Raw genomic sequence first — 13,408 nt, forward strand, 5'->3', positions numbered from 1 at the left:
GATGAGCTATGAACCCCCAGAAAAGTCTTCACAGTGCAATTGGTGTCACTCTGTGACCCACTCACCTTTTAGCCTCCTCCTGCACAAACCCGACGGACCTCTTTACATCTCTGGCCATGAATCAGGTTTCTCAGGCCATTATAAATGTGGCACTTCCCTGAACTTCCTTCAATTTTTCTTTGTTCCCTTCGAACCGCAGGCACACAAGCAGGATGCAGGATTGACCCTTGGTGGGACGTGGAGCTCTTTGGCTGATGCATCCCTCAGCCTCTCATCTACCTTCACTCATAAAGCATATTATGTACATTTATGTATGAATTCATCACACAAATAGGCATTAGGCATCTTTGTTAAACTGGGCTCAAAACTCAGCTCCTGCCCATGGGAAGGAGCACATAGACTTAGCTTTGACTGTGTGGTTCTCCAGCATTAAAAAGGACCCTTGGTGGGCTTTACATGGCCCAGCAGTGAGCTGAGCTGGGAGGAGGGATTATAGCTGGACGTCCTCAGCCTTTCTCCCCTGAGTGCTAGGAGAGTTGCTGTTTTATGGCATCTTCCTTTGGGAGAGATGCAGGATGAGGATGAGGATGAGGGTGGGGAACAAGGCCTTCCAAACCTGTTAATCTAAGCCTGGGGGAAGTCTTGGACTTGTAGTCCAGATACGTGGAGAGAGAAAGTTCTGCTGGGAGACAAATTAATATAAAAGCGAGCTGTGTTTGCTGTTTTGGGGAGGAGAAAAGATAAGACAGGGGGAGGGGCTGGGGTGTTTATTGGGGTGCATGGTAAATAAGGAGCCTTTGGGGTGATGTAGTCAAGAAAGAAATTCTGATTTTTAAAGAGAATGAGGGAGAATATCTGAAAACAAAATGAGTTTTGGGGGCTGAGCCCTATGCAAGAAGGAGGGATTGAGTCTTCCTGCTCCAGCAGAGCCTCAGAGTGGTATTTACACTTTAAAAAAATGGTATTTTCAGTCAAAACCTGCTTTGGCTCCCCTTGCCTGGCTCTGTGTAGGGGGGAGCGAGTCAGTCTGGTGGCCAGAGGGACGGGGGCACAGCTGTGATCAGTGAGTATTAAACAAGCCATCCCCTTGCGATGGGACAGAGGGTCAGGGCTAATCCTCTTCAGGCTGCTTGAGTCCAGGGCTCTCATTTAGGGACTGTTGTTAGCTTTCAGCAGAGTGAAATCACTGAAGAGAGTGGCTTAGATCAAGCCAAAGTCCTGCTGACTTTCAAAAGAACTCAGTTATTGATTTCTGGGGACTGTGCTTCTCCCTGGAGGACTGGAAAAAGCCCAAGGCAGTTGCCTAGGATGCCTGTAAACTCTGGCTCTGAGAACAGCCTTGTTTAACGAGGACCTTTCTTAATGCAATTTGAGTCTAAGGTCACTCCCCTGGGCTGCTCTCCGGCAAGCAGACAGCGAGGGGCTGGAGGACCTGTTAGCCAAGGGTACCCTCCCCAAAAGGGGATAGGAAAAACAAGTTAGAAAGTGAGTTAATGATGATTTCTCCCAAAAGCTTTTCTGTGGCAAAGAGCCAGAGATTTCTACCTTGCTGAAGTCGCTGATCTGGTGAGCCAAGGGTGAAACCTACGCAACGCAGAGCTGAAAGACGTTCATTTACCACCCAGAGATGTGGTGGAGTTGGAGAGGGGAGAACTGCTAAAATCACCCCAGAAATCAGTCCTCTGTGCGGCGGGTTTTATACGAAAGCTGACTACTGCCATCTGAAACAAGTGTGGCTATGGGCATGAACAGTGCAGACATCTCTGGCACAGGCAGCTGAGATGGCCAAAGCTCCTCAGTCTCCCACCTCAAATAGCTGGACGTAAAAACTTATCAACACAGATGCCAACTCATATGGGCTGATACCTTAGTTGCAGGAGAAAACAGACAGCATTTTGTCTCCACCAAGGATCGCCACCATAAGTGATATTAACAGAGATCCTATGCCATGTCTACCTGCTCTGTGTAGGTGCCTCAAATACCCCAGGACAGTTACAGTGCTATTAGACATGGGCATGAGCAACTGAACCGAGCTCCAACCAACACAGCCAATGCAGCTTGGGGAGCTGCTCACTGGCGTTGATGTAGACACCAAGGTATGGTCACCTGAATGACACCCAGACGTCACTGACAAAGAGCTGGGTGCCTGCATGCAGCTCAATCCCAGGCCAACAAAGTCCTTGTAACATCAGGTGTTATTTTCTTTGAGGCAGTAGCAAGGTCTACAGGCAATTTTTACTGTGGAAACCCAGTGATCCCTCCTTGTGGAATGACACATCTTTAGGAAGCGGGTTCTCTATATCCATCCTTGCCCCCCTGAATACTGAACACCATAGCAGGCAGTCTGAAAACAGCCCTCAATACACAGGTCTTTATTATCTTTAACGACTATCAGCCTCCCACTGATTTCAGCGTGATTTCAAGGACGGCCCTGTAGCCTCCTTGACTGTGCGCCCCTTGCAACACATTCACAAAAAAAAAAAAAAAGATCCCCACTCTTTCCTTGCTAAACATGAACCCAAAGGTGTAGAGAGCTGCCAAAGCCGAGCTCTGCCTGTGGGTTGGCATGATGGATGGCAGAGCTCAGCTGAGAGCTGTTTAATTTGGGTGAAAGACACTGTGTGGGAAGCAACCCTGCCTGAGCTCCCAAGGTGTGTAGGAGCCAGCTCGGTTTCATCTCAGCTGATTCTAGCGGCAGCGTGTTGCTTTGGAGAAAACGAAATGCCGGGAGCTGTGGAGGGGAATGGAGGTTAGGACAAATCTCTCCATTCACTTCTGTGGGGATGAGAGCATCAGCGAAACTGTCAGTGAGAGCCTCAGTGTTTCTCCACTGAAGGACTGTTCACATCACACATCTTTTGTGGCACTTGAAGAGGAGATAATAAAGAACATTCCTGTCTTGCCCATCTTTCCGGGCTTGCACCCTTGGATTCTCACTTGGAGAAAGCCCTTTTCCTAGCAAAACCAGCATGGTCTCTCCCAGTGTCCCTTCAGCATCACTGCTTCAAATTCCCTTGGACTTGAGGAGGGAAGATTTGACACAGAACCCCATACTTCACACAATACCCCAAAGATCTCCATTTCGGCTCCTTCACCTCAAAATCCAACCAAAAGCTGAACCCATCCGTGTCTCCAGGAGTTGCTCACAGCCCCCTTCCTTGGAGAGACCTCTCTGGTCTTGAGCATGTTCAGCATGCCACAAAGTTCTAGCTGGTGATGAGACAGCCCTTGGCATTGGTATTTCTGAGCACCCCCAGACCATCTGCGCTAGTTTCATCCCTCTTCTGGGTCCTTGTGAGGAGGAGGAGACTCCAGCTGAGAGAAAGGGACAGGCCGCCCACTTGTGCTGAGTAACCATTGCCAAATTGGATGCCAGCACATACACACACACACACATACACACACAAAAATATTTCCACTGAGGTTGCTAAGAACAATGGTCTCTTGATTATTTGCTGTCTTAAACACATATGCCTTTGGCAGTCTTCCACGGAGAACAAGCAGTTCAAGCGCTGACCCTCCCGCTCTTGGACCGACTCATCAACATTTCCACATCCAACGCTACCAGCTGACGGGTGTTTCATCAGTGAAGAATGGGACATGACCCCTGCCCTGGGACTTGGCAAGCTGAAGGCAAACACGTGGGCAAGGGCAGAGCCACGTCCTCATGGATGGTGGTGAGAAAACACCTCTTGCCCGTCTCCTTAGACACAACTCCAAACCCACCTTATCATCTTCCAACCCTTCCTTAAAACATTGCCGTGGTGTCTGCAAATCCGTGGGAAGAAGTTAGGAAGTGTGCAGCTATCAGTCAAGGTTTGTCACTCCCGTTTCCAAGGACATGCTGGAGTGCAGACACCCTGGCTGGCTCTGCCAGGCAGCCTTAGGTCCAGGTGCACTAGAATCATGTCCCAACCGTGTCCTACCTGAATGATGAGAGCCACTGATGGAGGAAGCACTGGCGCATGTTTGAACCCAGGAAATGTGAGGAGTTGCACAAAATCCTTCTTACACAAGGTGAGAACGTGTTCGTGGTTCAGGTGGTAGAGAAATCAGAGTGACTGTCCAGTGCTGGCCGCTTCCTAAAGCAAAGGGGAAAAGGACCGAGGTTCTTGGAGGCAAGGCGTTTGATCTGAACATTATTTGTGATGCTCATGGAGGTCTTCACTCAGTCCTAGGTTGTCTTCCCTGCCTAGGAGAGAGACTTCCAGAGACCCCATCAGTCCCCGGCTATCCAAGATTTTGCACTGTCTACAAATAGTTGGTACTTGCTGAAAAGAGCAGATCTGAAACCACAGTTGGCAAATTGCATCAACAAGCATATTCTCAGCAAGGCATTGTTCCAGTTTGTATATGTCTGAAAAGAACTGTTCAGGCATATGTTAAAGTTGGCACCTTCTCCCTGGGACTCGCTACAATCTGACGGCTGGAGCATGATAACCACATCAAGACACACAAAACACTCAGCAAATAAGGGAAAACAAAGTCCACTCGAGATGTTAGCAGGGCCATGATGAGGACAAGGAGCAGAGGCAGAGCAATGTCCTCTGGAGAGAGCGCTCGTCCTGGCCTGCCGTAGAAAACGACGACATCTGCAAGAGCTTCTTGGAAAAGGATCAACAGTGGCGTAGCAAGAGGAGAGCAGAAAACCTGCTGGCCCAGTGCTGGTCTCAGGATAATCCTTATAAAAAGATTCAGCAACTGAAATGGAAGAGGAGGCCAGTGCTGTGTGAACCCAAACCGTGTGAAGTGTCCTACAGGCACCGAGCTTCAACCCACGCCAAGGGACGCAACGCCTGGCAGCGAGGTTGGACTCAGTGGGGACACAAAAAGCATATGAAGGGCTTTCAGCCCTCACAGAGGTCTGGACCCTGCAAAAAGCTCTCCTTTGTGTCAGTGGGGAAGAGGAGCTGGGAAACGCTGCTCCGGCCACCAAGGGTACATCCACCAGGCCTGTGCTCTGCCTGGATGTCTTTGTAGACAGCTCACCCTCTGGAAACCCTCTGAACTGAAAATGGTTGGAGTGTCAGGGGGAAATATTGTCCTGGTTTTGCTTTTCCTTGGGTGTCCACGTACAGCTGCTGCTGGGGATCGGATGCTGGGCTGACCTGGTGGAGCTGCAACATCATCGGAGCATCCTCTCAGCTACAAAGCTGGCCCTGCCCCAGCCTAGGCATGTCCAATCACTGGGTGGGGGGACACATGCAGATTCCCTCTTCATCCCCTCCCATCCCTTCAGGGTGTCCAGGAGCACCCCAGTGCCCCTTAGAGGGTCGGAGAGGGGAGCTGGAGCCCATCTCCCCTCGGGTGCATCTGTCTTAGCGTTGGTGCTCGATCCTGGAGGTGTGTGGCCAGGTGACAATCAGAGAGGGGTTCCTCTGAGGCTGGCAGCAGCATGGGAAGCTCACGTGTAAACACCCCACACTCTCGTATGCCCCCCGAAAGAGGCTGCACCGCGCTGCTCAAAGAAGACCAGGCTGCCTGTGAGCAAGGGGCTGCATCACACAGACAGGGGTATCCCGCGAGGTCCTGGGCACGTCTTCCTTTCGGGGGGGGGGGGGGGGGCAGTCCCTGCAGAAACGTCTGACTTGACCTTCTCCATCCCCCGTCAGCAGCCCTGCTCTCTCCCTTCATCCCACCAGATTTAACACCCAGAAGGACCACCCAGTTCTCCATGCAGGACCTACATTGCTCCACTGCTTGGCAGGGCAGGAGCAGAGTCCCACCCACAGGAGAGTCAGCTCCAATCCTGGTCCCCAAAGGTAGGTAAGTCAGAAGACCTCGGTTGCCTTTTCCATCCAAGGAAGATCACACACAGCCCCTGGAGCTCTGCCAGCAACAACCTATGCAGAGAGATACTCACAGCCTGCAATTCTGTGGGAGCAGTCGAGTGCCTGTCCAGTGTTATTAGCAAGAAAAATTAATTACCTGACCTGCCATTCCACTGGAAAGCAGCAGAAATATGTGGCAGCAACTCCTGTCTCTTCTCCCACTCTTGACAGGCGAGCAGGAGTGGTGTAACCACCGCACATCCATGGAAGGGGCCAAGAGGGGAACCGGAGCTTGGTGGTGTGTGTTGCAGGACCAAAACCTCCTGCAGTAACCCCCGGTCTGGGGTGAGGTTGGGGGCAGGGGCATGTGCTGCTGACCTCTCCATGCGTTGGAGCTCCTGACCATAGGCAGCATCGTGAGCTTTTTCTTTTCCTTTTTTTTCTGGCACCTCTCATTTCTCCTTGGAGAAGGCAACTCTTTGCTATGTCACCATCAGGAGCTGCCCTGCCTTCAGCTTGAATCCTTGGCCAAATCTGCATGCCATTTGCATGTCCCTTTTTGAGATAATCCGTGTAAGAGGGAATTTGGGGAGTTTACCCCCTCTGCTAGCTCAGGTCCTTGGCCTCTCTGTAAAGTGGGAAAAGAAGCTTTCATCTCCCACACTGACTTTTTTCCCCATCCCAACCCTGCTGGAGGACCCCATGGGTTCAGGCAGGGCTCTGCTCCTGGAAATGGCCAGGGGGGGTACACCAAGGGCCAAATGGGTTTTCCATGGTCTCAAGGTGGACACAGGCAGACAGACACGGTTCCCACTCCCAACCACACACTGTGGAGCTGCCTCGTGTCCCCCAGACACCAGTCATGACCCCGAGCCGCCCCACACCTCCCCTGACCCTGTGCGTGGGGCAATATCGGGGCTCAGAGGTATTGGGGGGCTCTTGTTTTCCGGGCCATGGGGGCGATGAGACACGGCAAGGCTGCGGGGGGACGGAGCCAGGGCACCACGGGGGTTGACCGGACCCCAAATGTCCCCTGTCCCAGAGCTCTATGGGGGGAGATGCCGAGGGGGGATCCATGGAGCATCCCACCTCCCCCAGCCGGGGACAGGGCCTGACCCAGCAGAGCCCTGTCCTGGGGAGGGGGGGTGGCGAGGGAAGAGTTAAAGGGAAGGCGAACAGATCCTCCCTCCATCCTTCCCTTCCTCGCTGTTAGGCTGCCGCTTTGACAGGGGGTGGGGTCGGGGCTGGCCGCCGTTTGCCGCAAGAAGGGGGGGGAAACGTGGCTGCGAGTGTGTGTGTGTGTGTGTGTGTGTGTGTGTTGGTGACATATGACAAAATGAGATGAGACCCCTCGGACGGGAGCGGCCACCCGGCTGCGCAGCCAACGCCGCTTGATCCCCAGCCCGGTCCCTGACACCCCCCCTCCCGCCCCCCCTCCCGCTGCCCATCGCTGCCCACCGCGCCTGGACCAGCCGGAGCCCCCAGCATCCCCGCCAAGAGTAAGGCTCGGGGTGGGGAGGAACTGGGAGGAACTGGGAAGCGGTACTGGGAAAGGCGGGGGGACGACGTGGGACGGGGTGGGGAGGGTGACAAGGAGGGGGGGGTGGTGTCCCTGGAGGGTGGGAAAGATGTGGGGTGCACAGAAAGCAAAGGGGGGGACCTGATGCTGGAGCTTCGCTCACCTGAACCATCCACCCAGATATAATTGGGGGGGGGGGGAGGGGGAGGAGAAAATTTTGGGGAGGGGGGTGGAGGATGGGCTGCCAGCGCCGATTTCTGGTGTGATGGAGGGGAGGGAGGCTTGTTTGTGCCTAAAGTCGCAGCTGCCTGGATTTGGCCCCGCGGGGCCGTTTGGATATGACAGCACCCAAAAATAGAGTGCAAGGCGAGGAGGGGTGTTGGGGTGGCGGGGGGTGGAGGAGGGGGGGAGACCTGTTTGCCAGTGCCCAGCAGGATCAGGTTATTCCCCCCCTCCTTCTCCGCTTCCCCGGCTTCTTTTATTTATTTCTTTATTTCTTTTGCAGTGATGTCAGGGAGGGGAGCGGTGGCTGGGGATGGGGGGTTGGATTCAAGCAAAGGAGGTTGCTGGCGGCCGAGTGATTAACGTGCAGTTGCTGGGAATTATGTCATCTGCCTCGGTGCTGGGTGGCCCTCGCCCAGCAGCGGCAGGGAGGGAGGGAGGGAGGACGTGGGGGGACGTCATGACACGGGGCTCCCCGCTTGGGACTTCACCCAAGGAGGCTTCGATGCCTCCCTGGCTTTGCGAGGACGTGGCCATCGAGTGTTCCCCCCATCACCCTTCGCAACACCCAAATCACGGGTGCACGCTGGCAGGGCTGTGGGTGCAAACCCACCCCACTGCCCTCTGCTCCCCCAGGGTGCCCAGGCCCACGGGCTCCATCCCCACGCAGGAGAGGAGCAAGTTGCTGCTCTTCCCGATGGCTCATCCCACTTGCTGGCCCGGCAGCTGGGTTTGGAGCAGCTGGAGAGGGTGTCATGATGAAGGAAGGATGAAGGCAGGCATCCCCTCTGCCAGCTCCTCGGGAGAGAGCAGGGCTGGAGCTGCTGCACTGCAGCAGGAGCCCCATCCGGGGATGCGGGTGTGCCCGGAGGGGAGGGCAGGGACCCCCTCTGCCACCCCCATCCGCTCCTCAGAGCCAAGGCGAGAGCCTGGGGGACCTGTGGCTGTGAGCGGCCCCCCAAGCCGGCCAGTCCCTCTACTCCGGAGGAGAGCATTGGGCTGCTGGATGCTCCACAGTCTCCTGAGCTTCCCCCTGAGCATCCCCTGCCTCCTCCCCATGCATGTGGGGAGCTGGGGGAAGAGGGCAAGGCCTGCCAGCTGAGCCAGGTGTGGGTCCCCGCTGCACATCGACACCCTCTTCCCTCTGCTCCGCACCCCGTGAAGCTCCACGCAGCCCCATGCAGCACGGCAGAGGGTTGGGCAGGCAGAGGAGCAGGCAGATACAAGCCGGAGGGCTGCAGGGAGATGTGAAGCAGAGGCAGGAGGGGTGGGCAGATGCTGTAGTGGGGCTGTGCTGGCATTTTGTGCCCCACATCGCAGTACATGGGAAGGGTGATGCCAACAGCTTCCTTAATCCAAGCTGGGAGTCAGCAGGTGTAATTCAAGCCAGGGGATGCCACTTGCCCCGCCAGATAGCCTTTGGCAACTCCCTTAGCTCTTCAGTGCTCTGCTTTCAACAGCCTCCAGCACATCCTTTATTCGCAAACCTGCTCGGGCAGTGGATTGTGCCAGCAGCTGAGCCCTCGAGGGAGGTGCTGGCATTAAAAGAGGGTGTAGGATCTCAAAGCACCCCCAGTCTCCAGCAGCCAGGGGTGGGAGGCTCCACCATCACGTGCAGTTTGTTCGCTCGTCCCCTCTCCACGCAGGGAACCGTGTGGTTTGTTTATGTGTGGCCCTGGTTCGAGCGGCGATCTGCCGTGGCTATATATAGCATGCGATGTTGTCATCCGAGTTCAGCCTGGCTGGGGAATTTATTTTCTGCAAAGGTTGGGAGGCGAATGGTCTGAAAACAGGCGTGGAAATGCCAGAGAGGTGTGATTCCCCATCTGTGGTGTCCGGGCTCCTGCAAGGGAATTGGGCATGTTGTCCTAAGCGTTGGCCTTGTGCTGACAACGGAGCAGAGGAGGAATATGTGGAGGGGCTGAAATTTCCCTCGTTGGCTCCCTGCTGCAGGGGTGGGCATTTAAAAAGCCGTGCAGCAGCGTGCGTGGCTGTATGGGCTCCAGACAGGGACAAGACTTCCTCCTCCTTGAACTCCTCTTTGCTGGGTACCGGCCTGATGTCCCAAGGAACCAACCCCCAGCCCCAAATCCAAAAGGAGGAGGTAGAAAAACATCTGAAGGTCCAACATCTGGTTGCAGGAGCCTAGATATTTGGGTGACAGCAGCAGCTTGAGCTACCAGAGATGGGATCAGGAGAGCCCCAGACTCCATGGGGGCTGCAGCATCAGCTCTGGGCAGCCGCTGCAGCACCCATCGCAGGGACATCACCATGTCATGGTGCACAATGAGGGCATCTCTTGATTGCCCATCCCTCCCCGGAGAAGGAAATATGGTCCCCTGCCTTGCAAAAAAGGCAGATGGGGAAGGTGGTTTCCAAATGTACTGTGAAAACCACGTTGCATCAGCAGTCAGAGGCACTCGCTGCATAACTGTGTGGAGCAGGAATCTGGATAAACCGGGCTGCAAAAAGTTTCTGAAGGAAGTCATGTCCCGATGGGGAAGCTTAAGAGTTAAGAGGGTGTTGCGGGAGCTGTTGTAGGGCTTAAAATCTGCTTCTTCATGAAGGGGAACTGAGCACACCAGGGAAAGCCCAGCCATGCCTGGGGCTGTCAGAGAAATCCAGCAAACAAAGGGTGAAACGAGGAGATTTCTTGTTTCCCTTCACAGAGGATCTTTCCCCATTAGTCATTCTTGTCACAGGAGCTGCCAAACACAGTTATTATTTGAGGGATCTGAAAGTGAAATGGAGGCACGCATCCAGGAGTCCAGACGTCCCTGCCCCGCAGGCCAGGGGGAGCAGGCAGGGACTCCCCCAGCCCCTCCGGCTCAAACCATGCTTCTCCTCCATGGGTAAAGCCTTCATATCCCATGCTGGATCTCTGGATTCCTCCTTCTGTTGTGCTTCCTGGGAGCCCTTTTCATGAAGGACATGGTGGCACCAGGAGCCATAGGTAGGCTGTGATGCTCTGTCCTGGAGGTGGTTGGTGGTCCAAGCGTTTTGAGACCCTGCAATAAGCCAGGTGGTTCCCGGCAAGGAGTAACATGCACCCAAAACTCATCTTTCCTATCACCCTGTGGCCCCACGCACCATCATGGGGGGAAAGGACCATGCTAATACACTCCATTTTTTGGAAGCCAGGGGCTGGATTTTTGCCTTTTTTCCGCTGTTCCTGTGAGAACACATCTTGGTGGGGTGGTGGGTGAGGACATCTGTTCTGAGACCCTCACAGCGGTGGTCCCAGAACAGGAGGGGACCAGGCAGGGAGACCACAGCCAGGAGGAGGTTCACCTTCTCAGCGGGGCCAAGAAGATCCACGTAGCTCCTTAAACAGCAAGGAAAGCCAACACAAGTGTTACAGCAGCTATCAGGAAAGAGGGAGATGGCTTATGCTTTATAATCCAGGGCTGGCTGGAGCCAAGAGCTTTCCTGGCAGAGGGAGCTGAAAGTCCCCTTGACCTGGTGGAGGAGCTGCAGAAGCTCCTGCTTCTTCTCAGCAGAGCTGCTGCAAGGCTTGACATCAGGCTCCCAGTGATCTTAGCTGAGTTTCCCCCTTGCAAAATTGTTTCTGGAAAGAATATGTGGATCCTGCTGGTTTTTATCTGGCTCCTGAGTCAGGACAAGTTTTGGCTGAGCCTTGCTGGAGTTTGACCCCAAATGAGACCTGGTGGCCTTCCGCCTTCTCCCCGTTGACTGCTGCCGTGGCTGGCACCTTCCTTCTTATGTGTGTGCATCGAGTTTTGGAGTAGTCACAGGGGCTGGAAAAGTTTTGGGTTTTCCTTTAGATGAAAGTAGAAGGTGGGATAACTGGAGCATGTAGACCATGGGCAGCTCTTGTGCACAGAAGGATCCACGATGGCTACACCTACAGCAGCCTGGGTTGGCTCAGACATCAGAGAAACTTTCCTGGCCTCCAGCAGTTGGTAGTTAGGAGATTTATTCAATGATCTGAGCTTTCCCTTTTGCTCCATGATTTTTTTCTGGTTGCTTTCTGAGCCCCTGTGTGCCCTGTGGCTTCCTCTGGCATCCTTCCCACTCCCACTGCCCACCCAACAGCCACCTCCAGCCTTTCAGTCCTCAACTAGTCCCACTGGGTGCTGCTGCTGGAGGCTGAACTGCTGCATTTATCAATGCAAAATGAACCCACATGCCTCATCCTCACACAAGTATGGAGACCAGCAACCCTCCTTTTCTTTTGGGGCCAAATCCTGATCACAGGCCAGCAAGATGCTCCAAGTTTAGACAGATGTAATAGAGCCCGCTCTCTTTGTAGGAAGCTCAGTAGGAAGACAATCATATTATTAACACACGCCGCTCTTCACACAACCAACCTCACAAATATTTATCAGCTGGAGAAATACATGGGCTTGGAAGTTGCCAAGTAACATAACAAGAGGCGCTTTTAAATAAATATATGTGCATCTGCGGGTGACGAATTAACCAAATCCCTTGATATGTGGCCCAAAGACATGTTTTCCTCTGGAAGCCCAGCACCAGTAATAATAATAATGATCTGAGCCAGGACAAAAACCTGAGATAAACAATTTCTGACCGTGTGTCCAGCACCTAGTGAATCCCAGGGGAAATTAGTTCCCTGCTTGGGAGCTCTGCAAGTGGATTGATGCCTGCTGGATCGGTGTCTGCCAGGAAGGAGGTTGGGACAGGGGTGTTTTGCAGGGAAAGTGGGAGCAAGCCCAGTGCACTCGGTTGGGTTTCACCCTGCATCGATGCACCTCTCCTATATACCTATAGGACCATTCTTCTCTATAGGCTCAGGTTTTCAAGATACTTGTTGTAGACCCTGTATTGCTCAGCAGTTCTCCATGTTTCCTTCCTTCCAGCCCCGAGGTCAAACAGCAGGGCACATTGGACCTCTTCTCGAAACCAGGTGGCTATGTCCCATAAATCCAGTGGGAACATTCCTTGCCCCGCCTTGCCCAGGCATGGTCTGCACTCTCCAGATGGCCACAGTTTTCCTGTTTTCCTGTTGCTAAATCCTGCTAAAGGCCAGTTTGCAAGTTTTGGGGGGCTATTACAGGAGTAAGTGCTGCCAGAGGAGACAGGGTGGGTTTGCAGATGAACGGGGATTTCTCACCCAGTTCCTTCTTCCATGGGGAAGCCCTGGCTTGTGGGGCTGGGATTTGGTGGAGATGCTCCCGTGCAAATCCACCATCTCCTCCCCACCATCACCAGAGAGCATGGCCTGAGGGTTTTGCAAAAGGGTTGACATTTTGGGGCCATTTTGGGGTTCTTGCCCGAACAAAAGCATGAAGAGAGACTACCTGGGCGTGAAACTGGTAGGCCAAGTCAACTGGGTGAGCAACCCCAGCTGTGTGGTTTTGGGGAAGACCAACACTGCCTGCTCTCAGCGGGCCCCAGGATAAGGGGGGCAAAAGAAGAGAGAACAGCCAAAACAATGGTGGCGGATATTGCCCAGAGAGGTTGTAGATGCCCCATCCCTGAAAACATTCAAGGATGGGAGCTTCTACCGGGTTCACGGCCATCACAGTGCCCTGCAGACACGTACTGGAGATGATGCGCAAGGGGAGGTCAGAGCTTTTATTAGTCCATTTGCTGGAGCTGGAAAAAACAGACCAGCTTTCGGGCACAGGAGCTCATCTCCTTGTCCCTGCTTTCTAATTATATCAGCTGATCTAGTACAAGCTCGTTCCACTCCCTGTGGATCGTTGCCTTCATTACATCCCCAGCTCTGCCCTTCATAAGCACTTGGAGTAACAGCCAAGCCATCCCACTGGAGATGTTGGGGATGGGAGGACTGGCTGTCCCACCTCAGACATTTCCCTGCAGTGGGGTCTTCTGCCTCCAGCAACACAAGGAATTGCAAGGGGCTGGGGAAGAGGGGAGAAGGGACAGGGACATATTGGTGTTTGTTTTG

General features: G+C 54.0%; 1 protein-coding gene across 2 annotated transcripts in view; it reads left to right on the forward strand.

The window, feature by feature from the left end:
* The first annotated feature begins 7,049 nt into the window (after window positions 1–7,049).
* LZTS3 (leucine zipper tumor suppressor family member 3) overlaps window positions 7,050–13,408 on the forward strand; it is a 56,754-nt gene continuing 50,395 nt past the window's right edge. For both annotated transcript variants that reach the window (XM_074865449.1, XM_074865451.1), the window contains exon 1: window positions 7,050–7,270. The gene's annotated coding sequence lies outside the window, so the exon portion shown is untranslated. The remainder of the gene's footprint in view (window positions 7,271–13,408) is intronic.

This window comes from Strix uralensis, chromosome 4 (assembly GCF_047716275.1).
Source record: "Strix uralensis isolate ZFMK-TIS-50842 chromosome 4, bStrUra1, whole genome shotgun sequence".
In the NCBI taxonomy this organism is placed as follows: Eukaryota; Metazoa; Chordata; class Aves; order Strigiformes; family Strigidae; genus Strix; species Strix uralensis.